Below are 16692 nucleotides of genomic sequence, written 5' to 3' on the forward strand. Positions count from 1 at the left end.
TTGTTCAAACAAGAGACAGTTCGTAATTACCTCCGAGATTGTTGTTCTTTGAAGTAGGAAGAAAAGGCAATAGATGCCAGATTCAGCCATCAAGTACCCTTCTCTCTCCTAAGAACCTCCTAGAGTTCTTCCCATATAGGGTCATAGTTGGCTGTAAAGTGAATTATCTTATATTGTTAGATCTTTACAGGTTAGTGATTAGAAGTGTATACTTTGAATTCAGACAGAACTTGTTTTAATTCTAAGTTCTGCCACTTATTAAATGCTTGACTTCAATAACTTATTTAGCATTTCAAAACCTATTTTTTCATCTAAAATGGGCAATAGATGTTCTAATAATAATTTAATTGAATGCAATAATCAAATTAGAGTATGAAAGTGTTGTATTTAGCACACTATGTTATCTGTACACTTTACCTTTTGATTTATGATTATAAGGAAAGAAAGAGAAACAACTATCTCATTTAGAATGTTTCTCTTTTCCTGGAACTTCTTAAATATCAAATAAAAAAATGGCCCCTTTGGAATGGTGTCTGGGGTTTGTTAGTGATACTGAGTCCTCTGTCTTGGGAGACTCACATGTTAGCACTATAGCCTCTGAGCACTATGCACTTTGAGTTGGGTTAGCATATGACTCTGCAAAGACAAAAAAAAAAAAAAAAGTTAGCAAGAATGTAGACCTTAAATGTCAGGTCAAAGCCTTGCCCATTTGACAAATGACAATGCAGTATAGTGTGGTGGTTGAAAATGTGGAAACTGGAAACAGATTACCTAAGTATGAATGTCTCTACCAATAGCCAGCTACAAGCTACAGTTATTTTTTTTGAAGTTTTTTTTAATAATAATTTTTTATTATGTTATATTAGTCACCATACAGTACATCCTTAGTTTTTGATGTAGTGTTCCATGATTCATTATTTGCGTATAGCTGCAATTATTTTACTTCACCTCTTTGTATCCCACTTTATCATATGTAAAATAGTGATAGTAACAAAATCTATTTTCTATAGTTGTTGTGCATATAAAAATATTAGTGGGTATGAAGTATGTAGAACATTGTCTGGTATAAAGTAAGCATTTCTTTAATATTAATTACTATTTAACTCTGATCCACATGGACTAGCACAGTGTAACAAGGCCTAGTGTTCCATTCCTGCCAGATAATGTATTTAACTAGAAGAAAGATGAAAGAATGAGGTTTTCTAGTCTTCATATTTTGTACTGTGTGAAGATATTTTTGTATGCTTGCTACTTTGTACTGTCTTTTTTAGAGAACCTTAGAAACTTGCCTCCCAATGTCACAATTGATAAAGAAAAATTTTATAACTAGCTGTCATTACTGTTAATTATTTTGTTTTTGTTAACAAAAGAAGCGATGACTTCATGGGGAGAGTGAGGATGCGTGTCTAGTCAACTAGGGATGCATGTGTGTGGTTTACCTTTTTAAAATGAGAAGTGGGGCTGGTATTCATTGCTGCCCAGTATTTTCAATAGTTTGAGGAAAGAGGCCTTCCTAGCAGAAGGCTGAGAAACTACTGTGTGTAATATCCGACTGTTACTTAATAATATTTTAGTAGAAAATGAAGGACAGTCTCTGACTGATAACTATCTCTTTGAGTTCTGGATCTTTCATTCCTTGCCTTAAAAAGAAGAGTTCATCCATTTAAAGCCTGGAAAGGAGAAAGGGCCTTTTCCTTTACTTTTGAATTTAAAAAAACCCCACTTAAAACAGCATATCAGTAGTTTTACACAACCAATATTTTGAGTACATCTGTATTTTTTACTTATTTTTCCTGATACGTGAATAGACTCTAAAGACAATACTCAGGTTTTAGGTTTGTTTTTTTTTCTAAGTTGAATATATTATATTGCATTAAAACAAAACAAAACACTTTATAGAGGTATAATTTTCCTACAAATAAATACATGTTTTTGGAATGTGAAGTCTTCAATTAGTTTTGAAAAATGTATATACTTTTATAACCACTACCACAATCAATATAAATTGCATCTCAATCAGACCCCCACAATTCCCTCAGGTCCCTTTGCAATTAATGACCACCCCACTCCCCCAAACCATAGCCCTAGACAGCCACTGATAATTTTTTTTCATTGTAAATTTGGGTTTTTTCTTTTTAAAAATTTCATGTAAATGATATTTCATTTGTACTCTTTTGTGTTTGGCTCTTTTCACTCAGTATATCAATTTTAAGATTCATTCATGTCATTGCATTTATCAGTTAACAGTAGTTTGAGCTCTCACTCTCTTTTTTGCTATGTAGTATTCCATTATTTGAATGTACTATAATGTGTTTATCCATTTGCCTGTTGAAGGACATAACAGACATATGGGTTGTTTTCAGTTTGGGGATATTATGAATAAAGCTGCTATGAACATTTGTTTATAAGTCCTTTTGCTATTGTATTTTTCCCCACTGATATTTTACATATGTATGAGATACTTCATAGAAATATGAGAGGAAATATACAGGATATGTATAACTGCCTTGCTTTCATTATTAAATTTTTTTTCTCCATTTCTAAAGATGGTATGAGGTTAGACTTTAGGTATCAGGAATGTGGCAGTGTGCAATTTGTTTGGTAGTTACTATGTTGTTAGTTACCCAGGACACATGGGAGTGACTAAGTATTTTTGGTGGTTGTTTCTGCTTTGGTTTTATACTTCTCAGTCCTCTGTGACATGGTTTGTAATGTCACACCTAAGAGGCGGTAGGAGTGTGGAGTGTATTGAGTATTTCCCTGAAGACCAGATTGTAGTATTTTTCACTGGGAGATTTTCTCTTCTTCCCCTGTTCTGTTTTCAGCTTTAGTTTTTTATAAGCTCTTATTCACTGACCCCCTTGTGTTTCCTTCACCATTAGCCTCAGCACTGAAGGCACTGGGAAAAGAGCCAAGAAGAAGAGCCAGTTTTGTTTGTTTTGTTTTTGTGTATTAATTTATTTACTTATTTGAGACAGAGAGAGCACGAGTTGGGGGGGGGGGGCAGGGGCAGAGACACAGGGAGAAAGTAGACGCCCCAGTGAGCAGGGAGCCGACACAGGGGTGATCCCAGGATTCCGGGATCATGACCCAAGCCAAAGGCTAATGCTTAACTGACTCACCCACCCAGGACCCCAAGAAGAACCAGTTTTAACAGTAGAGTCACACATTTCAAACCTTCCTTGCTTTTACCTTAACCCATGAAATATGTGAGATGAGCCTATAGTCCACATAAGAAATGGCTTAATTCCAAGAATCAGGATCAATGATTTACTTGCTTTCCAGATTATAGGGAAATTCCAACTTCTTCTCAAACTCAAACCTTCATTTAGTTGTTTATGCTTTTACAATCACTCAAATTCATTTATTTGGGTTCCAACTGTCATGAGTATCATCCTAAAATGCCTTCATACTCAGGAATAAAAACCTCAAATACTGCAGCATTCTTGGAAGCTTTCAAACCTTCAAACCTTCAATAATGTAAATACTGAATATCAAAGACCAGTAGATACAGCAGCTTCCAGACCTTCAGCTCTGCTTGTGAATGATTCAGAGCATTCAAAAGAGAAATGTATCACTCAAGGTAGTAATTACTGAGCTCAACAGCCTATTGTTAGGATATTAAATTAAGGCCAAATAAGATACCTAACCAAACTGCCTCTTAAAAATAGTGACTCACAGCCTAATTGATGTGAGAATCAAATAAATATTATGGAACTCCTTTAGGGTGAAGGAATTCCTTTGAATTTAAGTTTCACTTAATGGAATTCATTGAGCCTCTTCAAAATTTTCCATAAATTGTCCAATAAAAAGCTTGAAGTCTTGAAAGAGTTTAAATCATCTTTTAAAAAAGGATGGTGAAACTCTTTGCCTTTTCCTCCCACCACGAGAGGAGAAATGCAGTGCTGTAAATTCCCCTGTAATTTTAACCATGGGACCTAGATCTGGAGGAGAATATCTAGTTAAAGAGTGCAAGCTGCCACAATGCTGCTCAAAGCATATAAGAAATGGGGTTTTCAAGAATTCTTACTGAGGTGTAGCTGAGTGGAAGGACTTTACACATTAAACAGATCAGCCCCAGAGTAAATGTTCATTCAGCATGTGGTTTTGTTTTCCTCATGACAGAGTGTTGGTTTGGTAAGTTCTTCTAATTTGCTCTCTAGGTTTTGCTTTACTTATAGGTTGTTTTTCGTTCTGCATTGGCACTTTAAAAGGGTTTTTACCTATTAAACAATCCTGATGACTTTTGCCACTACAACTAGATCCCTTCCAGTCCTGTTGAGAGAAGGTTAGAGGAGGTCTTAATGTGAAGCAGAACTTGTAGAGTATTTGGTATCACAGAACAGAACTTTGACTCCTTCTCTGCTGCATCAGGAGGTGTGGTTTTCATTGAATTGTTAGCATTTTCATTCTCTGCTTTCTCCCTTTGAAAGAGAGGATAAGAATAATTCACTTACAGGGATGTTGTGTAATTAAAAGAAGTACGTATGCAAAGAGCCAGGTATGTAGTAAGTGCTAAAAAAGTTTACTTTGACAATTCATATTTTAGAAGTTTATTTTCTAGCCTTCTTCTCTTTGACAGTTGTTGCTTTCAGATTGAGTGTGCCTCTAGATTCCTAGAGGCAAGTGTTTTTGTTTGTTTGTTTTTACAAAAAGGTAATATCATCATAGGTATACTATGTTTACACCTTTTTTTTCATATGCAGCGCACAGCCCCGAATTAAAACTGTAAGTCATATGAAGTGATAAGACAATAAGAAAGGAAAATTTAGAAATATCAGACAATAGAAAGAGACCCACTTGGCCTCAAAATATGGAGCAATCAGACATAACATTTTCAAGGAGTTAGAAGACCAGAGTGGGGATTTTGGGAGAGCCTAGTAACTCTTAAAATTCCAAAAGAGTCTATAAAATTGGAAAATAAAATATACGATATTGAGAAAACGTGGAGAGTAAAAGTAGATTAGATGCAGCTAAAGAAAAAAAAAAAACAGTAATAGGAGGATAAACCAGAATAAAATATCTAGAATGAAACCCAGAGAAGCAAAAGAGTGTGGAAAATAGAAGAGAGGGAAAAGAACTAAAATACACAGTAAGAAGTTCTCACATGCTTGTAATTGGAACCCTAGAAAAAAGAGACAGGGGTGCCTGGTGGGCTCAGGTTGTTAGGAATCTTGATTTTGGCTCAGGTCATGATCTCAGGGTCCTGGGATTGAGTCCCGTGTTGGGCTCTACGCTCAGTGCATAGTCTGCTGGAGATTCTCTCCTTCTCCCTCTCCTTCTGCTCCTCCACCTGCTCGTGTGTGCTCTCTCTCTCTCTCTTTCTCTCTAAAATATATAAATACAATCTTTTGAAAAAGAAAGAGAGAATGTACAGAAGCAGTATCTGAAGTAATGCCTGAGATTTTTCCAGAACTATTAAAGACATCAATCCTTAGTTTCAGGCTGTCCACATTTAACCCTAAGCATTATCCATTTTCCTGAATGCCCATCAAGGGGCTAGGTGATACAATTTTCTAGTGCTGGAGAATTACTGTTTACGAGTGGAACTGAGAATAGTTAGAAATGGGAAGTATCTGGTAAGATAAATTGCCCCTTTGTTTCTTCTTCCATTGAATACTCTTAGGTGTGGTTCATTCCTGCAACTCTTATAAAGAAGTTGTAATGCTAGAAAGTAAACTCAGCTACTGAGCAGCTTATCAGGTCTCCTGGCAGCGTGATGTGATAGCTAGTATCGTAACACATTTCATCACATTCCCTGTATATGCTTTTGCCTTATTTTCCCTTTTACATATCCATATCACTCTGGATTTTCACATCTCAAGGTAATGGCACTTTATTACATGTCACAGTGTCTACTGTCTTGACCCAAGCTGAGAAACTGTAAATCACAAGAAGTATAAATTAAAAGAAAGATACACCTAAGCACATCATAATATAACTTCTGGAAACCAGGAAAAGATCTTAAAGAAATGAAGACAGATTACCTTCAGAAGACCCACATTTTCACTGACAACAGACTACTCAACAAAAACAATGGAAGTAAAAAATACAGTAAAATATCTTTACATTGGTGAAAGGAAATACAAAACAACCTAGACTTTTATGCATAGCAAAAAAAAAAAAAATCCTTTATGGACAAACGTGAAATAAATATATTTCTGAAAACAACAGTAAGAGAATTCATCAATGGTGGATGCACATTTAAAGAAATATTAAAGCTTATTTTTTCTTTTTTTAAAGATACATATTTTTAAGGATTTATTTATTAATTTTAGAGAGAGAGAAAGAGAGAGCATGAGTGGGAGGAGGGGCAGAGGGAGAGAGGGAGAATCTCCAGCAGACTCCTCACTGAGCATGGAGTCCCATGTGGGACTTGATCCTTGAGCCGAAATCAAGAGTTAGACACGTAACCAACTGAGCCATCCAGGTATTCCTAAGGCTTATTTTTTCAGGTAGGAGAAAAATGATCCCAGATACAAGTTTGGAAATGGAAAAAGAAAGAAAGAACAAAGTGTTTGGTGAGTATGTGAGCAGATCTAAAGGACTATTGACTATAAAAAACACTATCTAGATATTGACTGTATAAAATAATGATGATGTCTTATGAATTGAAATGCATATAAAATTGGGGGGGTGGGTAAATGCTATATAAAATTAAAATAGATTGTTGAGAGGTAGGTAAATGACAGTAAAGTATTCTACTGATTTTGCATTGTCCAGGAATAGGGCAAAAGTACCAGGAAACATTATACTTTATTAGGAATGGATGTATATTATAATCTCTTGAGTTACTACTAGAATGGTATTAAAATTAAGCCTTTTTGGTGTGGAAGAGGGAGAGAATAATAAAAAAATCAATCTAAACAAAGGAAAGAAAGGAGAAGAAAATATTACAAAACCTGGTAGAAAAAAAAGCTCTGTAAATTATAGTAGATCTAAACTGTTATAATGGTGATTATACTATATGTAAATGGACTCAATGCTCCTATTAAAATACAAAAGTTGTTAGTTGGATAAAACAAAAGCAGTTCCAACTATAAATTCTTTGTAGGAAATGCCTCTCAAATACAGTCATACAAATAAATTAAAACTATTGAAAAAGAACTATAAAAAACATTAAACAAATAAAAACTGGTATCATTATATCATCATCAGACAATATAGATTAAAAGTATTTACAGAGAAAAAGAATGTCATATAAATGGTGATAAAATGTTGACCTCACCAAGAAGATGTAACAATTATACAGCTAACCCTTGAGCAATTAGGGGGTTAGGGGCACTGATCCACACCCACCCACCAGGCAGTCAAAAATCCATATATAATCCAAAACTTAACTACTAATAGCCTCCTGTTGATCCAAAGTCTCATGGATAACATAAATAGTCAATTGACACATATTTTGTATATGTATGTATTATATACTGTATTCTTGAAAGAAGTAGCCTAGAGAAAAGAAAATGTTACTAAGAATATCGTAAGGAAGATAAAATACCTTTCCAGCACTGTACTGTAAAAAAATCCTTATATAAATGGACCTGCACAGTTCAAACCTGTGTTGTTCAAGGGTCAGCATTACATCTAAAAATCTAGCCTCAAATATATAAAGTAAATGCTGACCAAATTAAAGAGATATTTTTGTAAATATATAATCATAGTGGTATATTTTAAGATATTGTTCTCAACAAGTAACAAATCAAGCAGATAAAAATTAGTACGTTGTTTAAATAACTCAAGGGTCAAGAAAAGATTCCAAATGGAAATAATGAATCTTTTGAATTGTGATAATAAAAGAATGAATCTAAATATTGTGAGATGCAGCTATAGCATATTTAAAGAGAAATGCATATCCTGAAATGGATATATTAAAAAAAAACCTACAAATCAACAAGCTAAGCATCCACTACTAAAAGTTAGTAAATGAATGACAAAGTAAGTCTAAAGAAATGTGAATGAAGAAAATAATAAAGGGCAGAAATTAGTTAACAGAAACATACATTAGAGAGAATTTACAAGGAGAAAATTTAGCTCTTTGAGAAGATTAATAAAATTAATAACACTGATTAAAATAATGTGTATAGAGAAAAGTCTAGGAAAGAGAAAAAGGCACAAAAAATTATAGAAAAATAATAGGCACAAATAACCAACACCAGTCGTGAAAAATGGACATTACTACATATTCTGTATGCATTAAAAATGAAATAAGAAACTTAAGAACAATTAGATACCAACATATTTAAAAATAAGAATGCAATGAACATATTCCTAGAAGATCATAACTTACTAAAACTGACACAAAAGAGAGAGAAAATATGTGTAAATGTCTGTAAATGCTATAAATACTAAATACATTGGCTCTTTAGATAATAATCTTTCCACACATAAAATACCAGATCAAGAAGTTTCCACTACTTAATCTTACCAAATATTTTATACAAAAAAATTTTAAAAAGCTTATACAAATATCTTCAAGAATAGTGAGAAACTCAGAAACATCTTACAACCATTATGAAGCCAGCTTAACTTTGACCCCAGCAAGATCTGGCAGGGGTACAATGAAGAAGAAAAATTACAACTCGATCTCACTTCTGAACATAGATGAAAAACCCCTAACTAAAACATTAGCCAACAATATGCAGCAACTGTGAAAAGAGAAAATTCACCAAACTGAGTTTTTAATTTTTCAAAATTAACCAGTACAAATCACCATATTAACAAAATAAAAAGAAAAATAATGTGAGCACATAAATCATATAAAACAGTCTCTGATAAAACAAAACATTCATTCATGATGAAAAAAAATTTTAGCAAATTGGTATCAGAAGGACTCATCTTTAATTTGGAAAATGGTGTCTACATAATACCTATTGGAAATATGATACTTAACGGTGTAGCTAAAGTTTCGCTCTGTTACCAGGAGTTACAAAAAGATGACTACTATCACCCTTGATATTAAATCATGTAGATACATGATATTAAATCATGTATCTATTCAATGAATAAATGAACAAAAAAGAGTAAAATATGTAAGGATTAGAAAATTAGAAATAAAACTCACCATTCTCAGATGACATGATTGCATACATAGAAATTAAAAATTCTACAAACAAGTTATTAGATTGAATGAGTTTAGTTACTTGCTGAATGCATGTTAAATATAAATTTTAATTGTATTTCTCAATACCATTAATGGACAATTAAAAAATACATCTTAAGGGGTGTCTGGGTGGTTCAGTCAGTTGAGCATCCAACTCTTGGTTTCAGCTCAGGTCATGACCTCATGGATCATGAGATCAGGTTCCACATCAGGCTCCGTGCTTGGTGGGGAGTCTGCTTGAATATTCTCTCCTGCCCTCCTCCCACTCACTTGCTCTCGCTCTCACTCTCTCTTGCTCTCCAAAAATAAATAAATAAATCTTAAAAAGAAAGAAAATACATTTTAAGAAAGATACCATTTATGATAAAATTAAAAATACTATCTACTTAGAAATAGAGTTAAAGATGTGCAGTATCACTACAAAGAAAACCATAAAACATCATTTATAGAAATAAAAGACCTAAATAAACCTAGTGATATACCATTGTAAAGACTTGATATTGTAAAAATGCCAATCAATTCTCAAAATTATCTACAGTTTCTATGCACTATCATTAAAATACCTCAAGAAATTATATATGTTTTTATGTATGTGTATATATGTCCCTTAACATGCTGATTCTAAATGTAATTGGAAACACATAGAACTAAGATTAGCCTACACACATATAAAGAACAGGATGGAAGTATTTCTCTATAGGATATCAAAAGTTAATATACAGGTTTACAAATTAAGTTAATTGGTATTAATTCAAATTGACTAATAGAATAAAACAGAGCTCAGAAATGGCCTGACTACAACACATATGGATACTTAATTCATGATAAATTCTCCAGTGCAGAGCACTGCAGGGAAGTTTTTCTATCAGTGGTGCTGAGTAATATAAATATGATATACAAAAGATAAATTTAACCTCTCCATACACCATATACAAATGTCAATTCCAGAGAGTTAGTAAATTTTAATGTAGAAAACAAAATTAAAAAACTTCTAGAAGAGAGTAGATGAGAAAATGTTTATTCTCTCTGACAGAAAAAGATAATCACAAAGGAAGGATTTATACATTTCACTATATTAAGACTGTTTATCAAAATATAGAACATTAAGGCAAACTACAGAGTGAGAAAAGACATGCTGCACATATAACTGATGAGGGGCTTTTGTATCCTGAGTGTATAAAGAAACAGTACAAATTGGTAAGCAAAATATGGATAACAAGAAAAACACTGGAAAGACTTGAATGGGTATTTTATAAAACAAGATGAACAAATGGCCAATAAGCCTAAGAGATGTCCATTAAGCCTAAATAAACCTCATTAGTCTTAAAGCTGTGAATTAACACCAAATAATATACCACTGCATACCTGTTAGAGTGAGTAAAAATGAGGTGGTCAATAATACCAAATGTTGGCAAAGATATGGAGCTACTGGAACTCTTTGTGAGTGGGAGTATCGATTGGTACAGCCACTTGGAAAACTATTGTTTATTATCTACTTTGAGTAGATAATACACATGCTCTATGACCCATCAATTTGATTATTAAAACACTGCACAACAGTAACAAGAGTACAAGAGTGTTTATAGTAGCATTACTCTTAAAACCTCCAAATAACTGGAAATAACTCAAATACCAATCAGCAATAGACTAGATCACTAAACTATCAAATATTAATATAAAGGAATGTTATTCAGCAATGAAAATAAGTCAAATGTAACTATATACAGCAACATGCATAAATTTCCTAAACACAATGTTGACAGGGGGCGCGTGGATGGCTCAGTCATTAAGCATCTGCCTTCTGCTTGGGGTGTGATCCCGGGGTTCTGGAATCGAGCCCCACATCGGGCTCCTCCGCAGGAAGCCTGCTTCTTCCTCTCCCACTCCCCCTGCTTGTGTTTCCTCTCTCGCTGGCTGTCTCTCTCTCTGTCAAATAGATAAATAAAATCTTTAAAAAAAATGTTGACAGAAAAATGCCAGTTATAAAGGACTATACACTGGACGGCTCCATTTATGTAACACTCAAATATAGGCAAAACTAAATTATAATGTTAGAATTCAGGATAGTGATTACTTCTGAGGAAGAAGAAAGAATAAAGACTGGATGTGAGGCCATGCGGATAACTTTCTGTGGTGCTTAAAATTTCCTGTTTCTTTGGCCGGGGTACTGCTTACATTAATATGTACTTCATGAAAATTTATTGAATGATACATTTGTTTTTGTGTACTTTTCTGTATATGTATTATAATTCACAATAAAAAATTTAAAGTATTGCATTGAAATGAGTTTTAGTATCTTTAAAAATATACAAAGGACAATTTTTGTCTCCTTATGGTTTTCATGGGTTTGTTTTTGTTTCTTGCTTATAATTTTAGCATAAAGCAAAAGTGGCCACAGGCATCTTTGTTAGGACTACTGACCCCAACTTACATAGATTATTTCTAATTCTCACAACAGGCCTTCAGGTCAATGTTATCACCTCACCATGTGAGGCTCGGAAAAAGCGAAGTGATTTTCTCAGAGCATCCTATAATACAGGGTGGGATCTGAACAGGTTATGGAAAATTGAAAAGGCGAGTATACACTTGTATGAGCCAGAAAGCAATAGTAATACTTTTCCTATTTATGCCCTGTTGCCTAAATGTACAATGTTTTAAAAACATGTGTATTTTTTTATCTCCAGAAGTTCAATTTGTGTCTGTTTTAAAAAATATCTAACACGTCTATAATCTCAAGCTTTACTCTGCCTTCTTGAACATACAGGATACAGTTATAATAAATGTTTTAATATCTTTACTGGTTCCATCATCTGTGTTGGTGCTTCACCAGTTTCAATTGGTTGGTCTTTCTCTTCATTGTGGGTGCTATTTTCCTGCTTCTTTGCATGCCTGGTAACTTTTTACTGGGTGTCAGACATTGTAAATGTTTCCTTTTGGGGAAGTAGATATTTTTATATTCCTATAAATAATCTTGAACTTTGTTCTGGGACACAAATAAGTTGTTGGGAGGCATTTGGTCCTTTCAAGGCTCGCTTTTAAGCTTTATTAGGCAGGACCAAAGTAGCCTTCAATCTAATGTTGCCCAACTACTGAAGCAGAACCCTTCTGAGTACTCTTCCATGGATTATGAGGTTTCTACTCAGACCAGTAGAAGTACAAACTAGAATACAAATAAATCCCATCGCTGAAAGGGCTCCAGTGATTTCCCCCCTTCTCCTTTTGTGTGGTTCCTTTCCTGGTTGTGGATAGAGTTTCCTTACACGAATGCACTGATCAACAGTTTAAGACTCAAGGCAGGGGAGGATCTCCAGATATCTGGAGCTATCTCCCCATGTAGCCTTTTCTTTTCCAGTACCCTACTCTGTACTGTAAATTACAGTGTTTTGATTTCTGTGGATTCCCAACTCTCTCATCTCAACTAAGGGAGACTTTATGGGTCTCCCCTGTCTCCACTGTGGCCTGGTAAGTCTTACCAGGCAGTGAGTTAGGGTAATCGTAGGGCTACTTCTTGTTTCCACTCTCCAGGATAATCCTTTTGTGCAGCCTGAGGTCCAGCATCTGAAAACCATTCTTTATATATTTTGTTGGTTTTTTTGTTGTTTGCTTTTTGAAATTTTATTTCAGGCTGGTACATAAAGCCAGTCCCTATTATTACATTTTGACTGGAAGCAGACATCAAATGTGTTTATTTTGATTGCACCTTTTCCTGTTTTCTACAAGTGAAATTTATCTAATATATGTGTCGTGTTACACTAATTGGGGATCATCTATCCACCTATTAATGGCAGGTATTCTAAGTGAAGTCATAGTACTTTGTAGGTGAAGAAGTCTTCATACAATTGAGCTGTAGCACATTTTTTTTATTAAGAATAATATTTCCATTCTCCTCACAGCTCCTCCAAAATATTCACCTGTTGGGTGAATACACAAAACTTGAGATTCATTTGATTTTTAGTGAACTGCATGATCCATCTAAACTATTACCTGGGTCCAGACTCTAGCCATAAAGCAAAACTAACGAAATGGTTTGGAAAGCTACTGTTTCTTCAATACTTACTGTCTGCTAGGGACTGTACCAGGAGCTCTTACATACATTATCTATGGGAATTTCATGACACCCGTGTTGATGGGCAGCATTATCCTTATTTTATTTTCATCGATATCCATGCCAAATTTCCAAATAGGTAATAAATGTTTCAAATGCAGCAATTACTTCAATTCTTGATCTCTAACTAGTGCTAGATAAACAAGTTATGAGTAAGCCTTCCCACACCTTGATTTTTGACATCAGAAAAGTGAGTGTAGTGAAATCATTATTACCTCAAGGAGAATCTGTGGTGACAAATCATAGGGTAAAATTTAGCATGCATTCATGCTGCACTATTTGGATCCTAATTAACACTATTCCCTGCTGCTGCCTTGTAGGAAAGCTAGTTCTAGGAAAGAGTTAATCTTTTTCTAAGACACAGTTTATTCAATTCTCAACATTCTTTTCCTTTTCACTGCAGAAACAGGCCTATTAATCATCATTTCGAATCAAAGTTATGCAAGGCCAAGAAGTTCCAACTTGCAAACTCATGATGTTTGGCAAACCTAGTCCAATTTCCAGGGCAGCATCTAAGCACAGAGCACCTGCCTATACCTTCACCTGCACTCCTACTTTGCCGAGTGGACTTTCTCAAACTTTGCAGGGCTGAGAGCCAGGACTAGGATGCCTTCAAGCCCGAAACAGATCTCGTTGCTTATGGAATTCCCTGCATGGAAACTTAAGGGCGTTATAATACGGACATTACAATTACATTATGAGTCCTTGTGTGAGACTGATAAGTGAATCAATATATTTTTTTAAGATTTTGTTTATTTGAGAGAGAGCTAGAGTGAGAAAGAGAGAGAGCATGAGCAGGGGGGAGGGACAGGGAGAGGGAGAAGCAGACTCCCACTGAGCAGGGAGCCTGATGCAGGGTTCCATCCCAGGACCCTTGACCTGAGGATCCCAGGATCATGATCCCAGGATCGTGACCTGAGACGAAGGCAGATGCTTAACCAACTGAGCCACACAGGCACCCAAGTGAACAGATACTTTGTTCTTTGGTTCTCTACCGCCAGCTTTAGCATGCTTTCCACCCCCTCTTTCAGTGTCCAGTGCTTTTTCCTGCTGCTTGACTACCACAGTTTTTAGTTCAGTTGTGGCAAGTGGGTGTGGATTCATTATGGAGAAAAACCCAGTCCATGTTTGTATATTACCTAATTAATAGATCACCTTTACCAGGGGATACAGTGACTGAACCAGACTAAAAGAAACATTTCTTAAGGAGGCCAAAAGGAAGATAAAATCTTTCTCACATCCCATTTTATCAACATAGCTGCCAGCTCTACTCTTTCCATATGGAAGGCCTATCTTAGTCTTATTTGCAGTCTCTAGGGTGTGATCTATCTCACATGTATTCTTTTCTAGATCATATTTTAAAATTGATTAGCATTTATTGTAGGCTTATTATGTGTTTGGCACTAAGAAGTTTCACAATTTCTTATATCTCACCAAGTCTCAAAGACAACATGTGAAGTAAATATTTTAATCCTCACTTTATAGATAAGAAAACTAACACCCAAAGAGGTTAAGTGGCTCTTGAAGTCCTCCCAGTAAGCTGTAGAGCTAAGACTCTGACCTCTATCTAGTTCTTTCCACTACACACAGTTTGGGAGCAAAAGTAATTAATATCAAGATTCATAGGCTGTGTGCATTAAGCTGCTCACTTATGCTCAGCAGGTCTGTTATAAAATCATTATATTTATAGAGCACAGGATTATATACAGTTTGTAGGCAGATACATATGGAGATAAAACTACTTAGTGATAGTGCTTTGATTCCTAAATCCATGGAATAGATTGTGAGGCATGCTCCCTGAAGGTAAATAAGGAGAGAGCGTAAATCTTTTAAAACTAGATATGTAGAGAATATTTGGTGATGTAGCACAAAGCTTTCTTACATTAAAAGTATAGTTTGACTTAGGTAAAAATACTACAACAGGATGACTTCACGGTTGTTCATGAATGTATTCAGCTTCCTTATTGAGCATCTACTGTTTTTTACTGCAAGAACTTTTCGTGCTATTTTAGCCATCTGAAGTTCCACCTGCCTTTTTATATCCATTATTTCCGGAGTTGATGTTTGCTGGAGATGAAGTAAGAGGAAAAAATTGTGTATATTTTTATGGTTTTAGTTGTTTAATCTGTATAGAATTGCATATCTCAAGGAAGTTCCTGTGGCATATATATATAAGTAAAATGTTTTAAGAAAGTGTTAGATTTACTGAGAAGGCCGTGTTATATTTTTCTTAAGTTGAAATAGGAAGATAGAAAGACTTGTAAGTATTTTCCTCTTCATTGTATTTCTCAGAGATTTACCAAAGTAATATGTTATAAAATAATTCAAATAAATCGGAGGTATATCTCAGAAAGAAGATGTCACCTCACTTTCCTATCCCTTACTCTTCTGTCAGCTTCACTTTCCTCCCCAGAGGTCACCATTGTTAACAGTGTGGAGTATAACATTTCAGGCATTATTTTTCCTAGCAATTCATAAACCACACACACACATGTACACACATGCACACACACACACACACACACACACCCCTATACAACATACGTCATTCAGTCTGACCTCATTATTCATAAATAAGGCATTAGCACAGTGTTGATACATTCATACCTTTAATGTAAAATCTAATTAACCATCTCTCTCATGGAGAAAACTGGTGAGTTCTGATGATAAAAACTCCTGAGAGATTGTCAGATAATTCAGGCTGGGATTATTTGGTCCATTTGCTTTTATGACTCAGCAGAAGAGTTAATGGGTCACAGTATCTTATTCAATTGTGGCATCTGTTTTGTCCTTATATCTTTGGTTTTAGTGATTTTCAAGCCTTCTTGTTGTTGCTGCCATTGTTGATTTGGGGAATTTGAAAAGATATATGTACATGTTATATCTTAACTGTGTTTGTTTTTATAGAGAGATAGATCCAAAAGATAAATCTGTCTTTTGGGTATTTTCCAACAGTATGTACCATTTCTAAAAAATGGCTGTGATGAAACAGTTACCAGTTTAGGCTCTGTTTTCAGAGTCCTCAGCCCCTCTACCCTCTAGCTGCATGACCCAGTTCTTTCCCATGCTTATGCCCAAACCTTAGACTCATCCCTAACTTCTCTCTTCTCTCACTCCATACCCTATATACCTGGATATCCCTTTCTCTCTACTTTTCATGTATTAACCTACCATTTGACCACTTATTACCACCACTATTGTTACCACTCTAATCTGAAGCACCATCATGTCTTGGATGAATTTCTACCCCAGCTGCCTAACTAGTCTCCCCACTTCTCCCCTAACTCCCTGACTGTCTATTCTTAACCCGGCTCTGGAGTGATTCATACACCTGCTACTCCCTGGATTAGAAGCATCAGCAGAACCTGGGAGTTCATTAGAAATGCAGGAGCTTAGAGCCCACTCCAGACCTTCTGAATGAGAATCTGCTTCTTAACAGAATCCCTAGGTACTATAAGATTATCTGTGGTAAAAGATCATTATTTTG

Source organism: Ursus arctos, unplaced genomic scaffold (assembly GCF_023065955.2).
Source record: "Ursus arctos isolate Adak ecotype North America unplaced genomic scaffold, UrsArc2.0 scaffold_1, whole genome shotgun sequence".
Classification (NCBI taxonomy): Eukaryota; Metazoa; Chordata; class Mammalia; order Carnivora; family Ursidae; genus Ursus; species Ursus arctos.